The sequence below is a fragment of the Amphiura filiformis genome, chromosome 4 (assembly GCF_039555335.1).
Source record: "Amphiura filiformis chromosome 4, Afil_fr2py, whole genome shotgun sequence".
Taxonomy (NCBI): Eukaryota; Metazoa; Echinodermata; class Ophiuroidea; order Amphilepidida; family Amphiuridae; genus Amphiura; species Amphiura filiformis.
This window is the reverse complement of record NC_092631.1, coordinates 51623976-51633960: the sequence shown is the minus strand read 5'-3', so window position 1 is coordinate 51633960 and position 9985 is coordinate 51623976. Positions and strand designations below refer to the sequence as shown.

General features: G+C 39.3%; 1 long non-coding RNA gene across 1 annotated transcript; it reads right to left on the bottom strand.

Annotated features, from left to right (window-relative positions):
* Window positions 1-2718: 2718 nt before the first annotated feature.
* Window positions 2719-7276, bottom strand: LOC140151040 (uncharacterized). Its single transcript, XR_011858885.1, has 3 exons — window positions 7064-7276; window positions 5221-5343; window positions 2719-2947 (listed from the first exon to the last, which is right to left on the bottom strand). It is a non-coding gene; the product is annotated as an uncharacterized lncRNA (long non-coding RNA).
* Between the last annotated feature and the right edge of the window lie 2709 nt (window positions 7277-9985).

Here is a 9985-nt window from a genome sequence, read left to right as displayed (position 1 = left end):
TATGCCTTCATTAAGATTTCTCAAAAGCAACCGCAAAAAGTCGGGTTTATATAAAGAACATTAAAAGTTTTAATAAATAAATTCAACTTAAAAAAAAAAAAAAAAAATACAAATATTTTGACAACATTTAAAAATGTTTTTCTTTTTTGGCAGAGTTTTTCATGTAAACACGTCTTCATGACCTTATGTTCTTAGGGAGTGTAATATGTGGGGGGATCAAAAAATATTGGGTTCTAAAAAGGGGAATAAAACCAGTCCTTAATAGCGGAGGGGGTAACAAAATTGAGGGTTAAAAAGTCCGGGGTAAGATGTACCAGAAGGCATGCACATTTTAATTCTTTTAATGTGTCATTTTATAAATTCTAACATTTACAAGTTTGTGTTTTTTTACTGGAAAAATTATCACCGAATACATCAAATATCGATTAGTCCTGAAAACACACAGATACCGGCACATGTTATATTTCTTTTCATTTTATTTTTCTAACACATGACTGATACAAAAAGGATAACAACTTGATATGGTCAATATGATTTAAACAAACATCAATTTATTTTAATTGAAAAATACACTAAGAAAAGTTGCAAAATCAATAAAAAATTGGAGGAAATAAAACTGCTTTTAACATGAAGTACCTGATATCCAGATTACTCAGTTTACTTATTTTTGAAAGTTGCCACGTCCCCAACTTTTGTCCAATCTGCAACCCTAATAAACTATGAGTATGACCAAAGAGGCCTAGCCAATTCTGAACACTTTTTCATGAAATTGTACATCACTCATCACTGTCAGGGCCTAGATTTCAACGAGAATCACAGAATCGATTCTCGTAATGATTCTTGTAATATTCGGGTGCGCGAATCAAAATCTCTCATTGTATCATACAGTAAGTGCAGTGACTAGGATGGATTTTGATTCTTGCAAACCAAGGCGAAATCTAGGTTTCGACTGTGCTGATTTATACAGAGCCCTCGAAGTGAAAAAAAAAAAAAAAACGGGGTCTGAGATAGCCTTGAGATAGTAGCTCGGGGTCCAAGATAGTAATTCGAGGCCTGACTTAGTAACTCGGGGTCTAAGATAGTAACTTGGGGCCCAACTTAGTAACTCGTGCCCAAGATAGTAACTCGTGCCCCGAAATAGTAACTCGGGTCCCAAAACTACTAGTCAGGGCCCCAATTACTATCTCGGACCCGAAGTTACTCTTGGACCCGAAAGTTACTATCTTGGACCCAAGTTACTAAGCCAGACCTCGATTTTTTTCTTCCATGTCACTTTGGGGGCTCCGTAGTCAGTGCAGTTGAAATTGCTGCTTTTGGAAGTAAGGCATTTTGTGATTGTGATCCACAGCATCATCCCCCTACTTTTCTCAATAAAAAGATTTTTATACCACTGGAAACCTCTGGCTACATAATGTTTATGTACAAAGAATTTCTTGCAGATTAATTTGTTTAGCAGAAATATCATGAAATTTTAATTATGTTCTGGTACACCAGAACAAAATTACAACAAATAATCATGCATACCTCGCAAATGCAAAATCGGAATCAACTGCAATTTTGGGAATAAGCTTTTTTTGGGGATATCTACCTAAAATTATATAAAAAGAGGATGCTAGGATCACTAAAATTGAAAATTAACATTATCTAATTATTGTCCACTGTTTAATACATACAGGTACATGTATAACCCACACCACATCCCTCTCTTCTAGGTTATTTATTATTTATTTATTACTATAATTCATAGTCTGTAAAATTGGTACATACAAAAGTCATCGTAGCTTAACAGGGTAAGGGGACAGTTATTGGCAAGTTAAAAATGGGCGAGTAAGAGCGAGAGAAAATGGCGAGTCAGATAAGTTTAATATCCCCTGGTCCCTGCAGAGGTTAAAGATTGATCCCTGCTGAGAATACGGGAAGTCTCGCCATTGAGTTAAGATTTTTTGGCAGACGAGTTACGATAAGTCCCATCGATGAGTTAAAATTTACGGCAAGTCCCATCAGCAAGTTATGGCAAGTCTTATCAGCAAGTTAAGATTACAATTTGATTTAGGGTAAAATGGATTTTTTTCTCATCATCATGAACCTCAACTATAGAAAAAATATTAAATTTGTGTACATCGTGGAACATTCAACTACGCTTGTTACTCCGCAACTAATCATGCTAACTACACTCGCATACAATGCTACTCTACGCATCCATATTAGCGAGGCTATCTGCACAACTGCTTACTACGCACAGCCACGCAAAGAGTATGTTCCACGATGTACACAAATTGGATAATTTTTCTATAGTGAAAGCCATTTTCCATTCATCATAACGGCATTCCTGTAACTCTCTTACAGGACTTGATAGTGTTGCTGTAGCTCGCCGATTTGATCGTGTTGTCGTAAATCGTCATTTGGACTTGATGGCTTTGCCGTAACTCGCTGGTGGGACTTTGATGGCTTTGTCGTAACTCATCTTTAGCTTACTTTGGGGGTAATTGAAAAAAAAACCACCTAATCTCTGTGGGGGGGGGGGGTAACTTGCCTTTTCTTTAACTCGCCTTTTTTTAACTCGCTTTTTTTTAACTCACCTTTTTTTAACTCGCCTAGTTACCACTGTGTCCAGTATTTGTTGACTTAATTGTAGTCCACATTATCATAATTATATATTATGAGTTCCACTGTGGTAAAACATGTTCCAAATTAACAGTGATGGCTATAGTGGCTACCAGCTAGCTAGTCCACTAAACCTAATTGATAGGTAGGCGTAGGCCGTAACAGCCATATGTTGACAATGTCTTTTTCTGTCAATAGTTTTGCCCTCGAAGTTAAATTCGCTTGATTTTTAGTTGAAGTGCCGACATTCTATATGGCACAGGTGATTGCTATGGAGCATTTACCTGTCTCTTGCTTAAGCTTGTTGCTGCAGGTGGTTCCTTCCAATAAGTTCATATTTCATCTGTAAAGAAAAATAACCAAAATATAAATTAAAATATTTAGATTTTAATATTGAACAACCTACAGATCCCCAAAAGAAAGAAAAAATATCTTTGGGCCTGAATTAGTAGCACGGGCCTGACCAGGGTTGTCACCAGGACCCAAATAGTACTGGTTAAAATATTGAAGGCAAAGCGTAGCGAGCAAAGCTCTCGCGCCTCGCACTATCTTTTTAGTTGAACGCTAGGGATCGGGGAATAGGCTTTGAGGGTACCACCCCCCTAAAAAAAATTTTCTTCCTCTTTTTATGATGAAATATCATCATCCACTTCCGGAAATGTAAAAAATAATTGAAAAAAAAACAACTTTAAAAAAAACCCAATTTAGTGAGTGCCAGACGGCCCAGTCCAGCGTGGTGACAACCCTGGGCCTGACTATAAATAAGGGGCCCATGCTACTAAGTCAGATACTATCTTGGGGCTTGAAGTTACTATCTTGGGGCCTGAGTTACTAAGTTAGGCCTTATGGCCTAATCCTTTCATCAACCAATATAGCAGTTACTCATGGACTGTCTTTTGGAACTTGAAGGAGAGCAATAAATAGCTCTTCATGAGCCTCCAAGGAGAGCTGTTTCACATAAAGATTAAAATCAAACATCACTCTCCTATATCAGATTTAAGGGGGTACTACACTACACCCCTGGCCAATTTGGTGCCTAATTTTGTATTTTTCTCAAAAATTATAGCACATTTGAGACAAGTAAGATATGTATATTATAGGGGCAAGGAGTACAACTACTGCACTGAAAATTCAGCAACTCAAGGCAAGAAGTTATTGATTTATTGATCAAATACTGGTTTTACCTCATTTTTGACTGTAACTCCACAACTGCTGTTTGTGCTGAAATAAAATTTCCAGTGCAGTAGTTGTAGTCCTTGCCCCTATAATATACATATCTTACTTGTCACAAATGCACTATAATTTTGAGAAAAATGCAAAAATAGGCACAAAATTGGGCAGGGGTGTAGTACCCCTTAAGGAGAGCAGTAGAGAGCAATGCTCTCAGTCACTCTCCTCAAAAGGCAGTCCCTGGTTAATCATAGTACATGTACATACCAGCTTTTTGTTGTACCAGTACTGTTGAGTTCATCACTATACATTCTGATTAAAAGCCACCATCTCCTGAAAACAGTTGCTGCAACGTAACTGTACAGTTCACATCAAGTTGACATCGCTGGTATCACCTAGTTGGGAAAATTCAAGAAACAAAATATTAAAATGGAGAAACGTTTTACAAGAACAAACATGTTTCACTGTGCCTCCAGGTTTCTGAAATTGGGCTTCTCCATGCTGCAAGCCCCAGAGTTACATGGGAGGCCTAAGCACGGTACCAATTCAAAATATATTTTTGGATATTGTTTTACCATTTATTTGCACACAAAAGTAAACTGCCGATTTAATGCCCACCTTTTAGATAAAAATTTGATCATTACATCTGTGTGTGACTTGTATGGCATGCGAGTTGTGTTGGAGATCAATGGTGGTGCATCCGTAGTGTAGGTCGCGGACGTATTGCAATTTGGCATTATGCCCATTCATGCCTAAAGGCTAAACTATGATCAGCTCATCATCATGTGTGAGATGGGAGTCAGGACTAACTATAAAAAAAGCCCAAAATTTTCCGCTTTTTTCCGCTTTGTAAATTTTGCGATAAAAATTTTCACAAAAAAGCCTTACGCCTTAACATTGGAGATTGTCAATTTTCTTTTTTAAGCTTTTTTCAGTTCATTTTTTTCTTTTTTTGGCAAAACTGCTTTTTCTGTGTTTCTTCCCAAATTTTGTGATTGTCCAACGCGGAAAAAAATTCTGGTCAGGAGCAGGACTCATTGTGGTCTATCGTGGATTGCGTACAGAGCTGGCGCAGCACCCTTTTGGGTGGAAATTAAGTAAAATAAAGTCCCAACTCATGCTCGCGTAGAATTCACATACATTGTAAGCGCAAGCGCCAGTCACACATTACGCACAAATAGCATTTGATTTAAGCATTGCTTGCGACCACCTGCATGGCAGTGCGTGCATGCCATTCTACATACACGTATATCAATACCATGTTGTTTCTTGTTACATTTGTACAATTTAAGTCTTATTTGTTCCACCTTATAAAAAACGAACAAACTTAAGGTGCCCTCAAAGATCATGTTGTCCGCCCGGGGTTGTCTGCATCTGAATTTAAATGCATGAATGTCACTCTCCTCAAAAGGCAGTCCCTGGTTAGTGGTTACTCATTGTACATACCAGCTTTTTGTTGCACCAGTAGTACTGTTGAGTTCATCACTATACATTCTCATTAAAAGCCACCATCTCCTGAAAGCAGTTGCTGCAACTGTACAGTTCACATCAAGTTGACATCAGTATCACCTAGTTGGGGAAATTAAAGAAATAATATCTTAAAATGGAGAAAAGTTTTACTAGAGGGGCCTCTAGGCTTCTCGCGTAAATTCACATAATCATGCGCCAGTCCTGCATTGCACAACTAGCGTAAAGCAATTCATACACTCCTATCAAAGCAGCCAATCAGAAAAGTATGAAATTGATTGTGTATATTGTGCACTCTGCGACTACGGCGGTGTTTCATGCGTGTTCGTGTCACATAGGATTGATTCATTTTTCGGGCGGGTTTATATTTGGTTCTAATTTCCAACATTTTTAGTGATAATTTGATTTGTTATATAAAAAAAGTTAAAATCATGTGTTTTTTTTTTTTTGTTTTATGACATGCGCTTATTTTGGGGGGCTTTGGGGGCACCAGCCCCCCAGGGTAAAATCAGGGGGCAGCGAAATTGAAGGGGCTGCAAAAACAGGGGCGGCAAAAACGAAAACAAAGGGGGTGGCAAAAAGAATTAATAAATAAAAGGGCAGAAAAAATTGATAAAGCATACAAATTTTTGAAAAATGTTGCTATACATCAAAATGTGTTGCTTTTTAAGTTTTAGGCGCAAGCACCTGAAATCTTTTTTTTTTTTTTGTTTTGCTCTTCACTTTTACAACCAAGCCGGAAAAAAATGGGTCAACCTTTTCGGGCTGTTGAGGAAGGGGCGGCAAAATTTAACTGTTTGAAATAGATTAATAAACACATATTACGAGGCCCTATTGCCAGTGTTCAAATATGCCTCAAAAAGTTACAGGGCAGCCGGGTTTGACCTTAAAAGTTACCGCCAGCAACTAGATGCCAGTCAGAAAAATTACCGCCAGGCCAAAAGTTACAGGCCAATGGCCGGCTGACCGGCCCTATTTCGAACGCTGCCTATTGCTCGAGAAATTAAGCAAAATAATGCACTTGCGCTGATGTCGATTCGTCTAATTTTGTCTCCCCCCCTTCGGGGCTCATGCATTAGACGCACCAACATCAGCGCACATGCATTATTTTGTCTCCCCTTTGGGGCTTGTGCATTAGATGCATCAACATCAGCGCATATGCATTATTGTGTCTAATTTCTCGAGCAATAAGTAATACGCATTCATAATTACCTATAATTATTGCGCCCCAGGCCTTGCCGTTTGACTTTTAGGTGAGCGATCGCTCTCGCTCGCCACCGCTTGCCCCCCCCCAACCAAAAAAAAATTTCTAGTGAGCGATTTTCCACTCGCCATGGACACTAAATATTACTCGCTGTAATCCACAAAATCAGCCAGCTTAATTAAGTATTTAAACGATTTAGAAAGGTACAATTATTAGTGTCTTTCGCGTGCATTTGAACGTGAATTTTAAAACCGAAACTCTATTTGACTATACCCCAATAAGCGACAGAAAATTCAACCATTCTGCGTACCATCATGCTAGCGAGTGATTAACCACTCGGCTTTAAAATCTAGACAGCAAGGCCTGGGCCTGGTGCTCAACTGCGTGCATGCCATATCCGGGGCCATATCAAATCAATTGTCATTGTTGATACAGGTTGTTTATGACTGATGTTTTTCATGGCCTGATCCCGGCCTGGCCTACATGGCCTAGCCTACAATATGAGTGAATCAGTCATGAGTCACGACACTGCTCTTGTTTACGGTGTAAAAGATGGCCTTATAAACCATGCACATTATACGTGAAAATAATTGAAATAACTTCAGCTTTTATACTTACATTGTTTACCACCAGTGCCACTGCACCGCACCGTGAATGCCGAGGCTGTGCAGTGTGCATAGTCAGTGCATCCATGTCACTGTGTGGTCTGAGCGGGGTCTGTGGTGACGATCTTTCCTTCTCAAAATCAAGTTAAATATTGCGATCTGACGGTGTGCAATGGACTCAATATGTTACAAAACCACAAAAGTTTCACCATGATGACTAAAAATCGTGCAAAGTTGATTATTTTGGTTTAAAAATGGGAAAATTGTAGAAACTACTAATGGCGGACGCAACAGAAAAAAAAATTTAAACATCGGCTACCAAATTCGCTGGCAAAGAGGTTTATTCCCTGCATCGGTACTCAGCTGTTTGTTTTCAAGCTCGCTTTATGTATAGCGAACAAAAGCTACCCAAATCAGCCAAATGTCGGGTTTCAATCAGGGATCCGTTTGTCTTTATATTCCCATGGTAGCATCATGAACGAAGAATGGGGCACAATAGTAGCTGAAAGCAATGACGTAATCAAAATCTACTAAATATTCATATTTTAGCATTTTTCACTGCACCAATCAGTACGACGGCAACTTCATCTACTTCCGGTTTATTTTACCGTACGTGACCTTTGAATGACGTCATATTTTTTAAATTTAAAGGGCCCGTATTTTCGTGCCGAAGCGCGCACCAAAACATTAGCTATTTTACCATGAAAGAATTTGATTTATTCAAATTCACATATTTTTTTAAAGAGATAAACATATGATTAGAAGTTCCATTATACTGAAACAAATCAAATGTTTTCACTTGATGGAGAAAAAAGGTTTAATCTCCGTAAAATTTGAAAATTCTGACTACGCATTCACCGACGCGTTTTACAAAATCCTTCAAAACATCTTTTTTCTGAGCTCGCCGCCGTTGATATTTTCCCATGTGTTAGACGCTTCCTAAATGAAATTTGTATCCCTAACCTTATACAAATTGGTTGTTTTATACGGCAAATTCACACCCCAAGTTTGTTGTTTTTTCTGAGCTGTGCGTAATGCGTACACGCACAATCAGCCATGATCAATAATATTACCTTCAATTATTAAAAACAATTAAATATATTGCCTTTCTTTTGTGAATTTGAATTCGTTAACATAAAATGCTTGTAATTATATATTTTTCAAATCAATGACGATAATCGGCGTATTTTCTATTTCGAAATCAAAGTTGGAATTAATAATCTTTATGATTGACGGGAAATTCCCGGCCTGGTTGGTCATTGAGCTCGCCAGGCCCAGACCAGAGCTGCCCAGGACACGGCCACGGGTGTTGTCTTACTGCGCTGGCGGCGGTCGCTGCTGGTCTGGTTCTTTACCTGGCCCGTATAACATGTATAATAAGCTTAGGCCTATTTGATATTAAGATATTGAGATCAAAAGCTAAGCTCGGACACGATCTGGGCTGATGCCTCTCTGCACAGTCTGTGGCATGTGAATGATCATCACTCGATAAGCTTACTGAAAATTCATGAACTGAAACTGGATGTGATAATTTAAATTTTCTTTTAGAGTGTATTGGGCACTTGGGCAGATCTATTATGATTTATGGGCTGGCAAACTAGGAGTTTGTCAAAAATCTAGGCCTAAGCCCTATAAGGCCACACTGAACAATTTATGCATCCAACATGTCCAACTCCACGGACGCACAATGATTGTTTAGTGCGGCCTTAGGCCTAGACATGCTAGATTTACAAACTCCCTATTATTTTGCTGGAAGTAAACCATTGATGATCGAGCGCGTATATGACTTCTGCGGTGTAGCCGGTGTTAACAAAGTGCACGCTTTGTATGTTCACAGCAATTTACTATACATTGATTTACTTCCAAGTTCGGTAGTGGCGTCAATAATTTTAAGCGATTGCGTGACCGTAAGTGTGCCGACAAACCGCCTTTGTATGCGTGTGTATGCTGTGCGCGATTAACTTTATGTACACAATTAACTTTTATAGTGCATGATTCAATATTGCGATCAGTAAAATATGCACATGCTCACTGAAAATGACAAGGGGGCCTAAGCGGACCCCACGACGTTAGACGCTGCGCTCGAATTGGATTGTATATTGCGAGCACCGCACCAGTATTAAATTCCATGCATCGGGCCCGTAAATTGACACAATTCAGTGAAGTTAATCGATAAGGCGTTAGACTAGTGCAAGAGGTTGCGGTTTCAAACCCTGGTGGTGGTTAGTACACTTTAGGTTAGCTTGAAATTCCAATGGACAAGGAACTCACTGCTTATTGTCTCATTGTATTAAACCCATACGAAACTTGGGGAGCTGATCCTGGCTGTGAAGGATAATTGTGGAATGTCTATAGTGGGAATTCCAATTGAATGAACGCAGCTTTTAATAGCGTGACGAATTTTTGCGTACACTGCGTGATGTACGCCAGCGCAGCGACTGTGCGTGAGTAACGCGAAAGTGAATCAACCATGCCAACGCACTCATGATTGGTTAGCATTGTATCCAAGGTCGTGCGTTCGCGTTGTAGTTTGAAATACGCGATATACGATCGCGGTTGGATCGAGTGCAGCTGTTGAAAGCTGCGTTCATTCAATTGGAATTCTTACTATAGTGTGTGCTTCTTAGCCTCAACCGGGAGCTGTAAAGCCCTGTGTTAAATGGTTTATGAAATGATATGGGCCGAAGTGGTCAGCGACAACCTATAAAGGTTGAGACTTGTGGATCAACGTCTAAGCGTTGGGCCTGTGCCTATTAATCACTGTGCTTTTTGTGTCCAATTAATGTGTCAAGTCGCAAATAAGCGAATCAAGTCAAGTATGCAAGACTCCAATTCTACAACTCACAGCCATAGGCATAGGAACAGGCCAGTAAGGGGACAAAAAAAGAAAACCCTGTTCTGCGGGCCCGACCGACCCAGATTTTGAACAAATTGG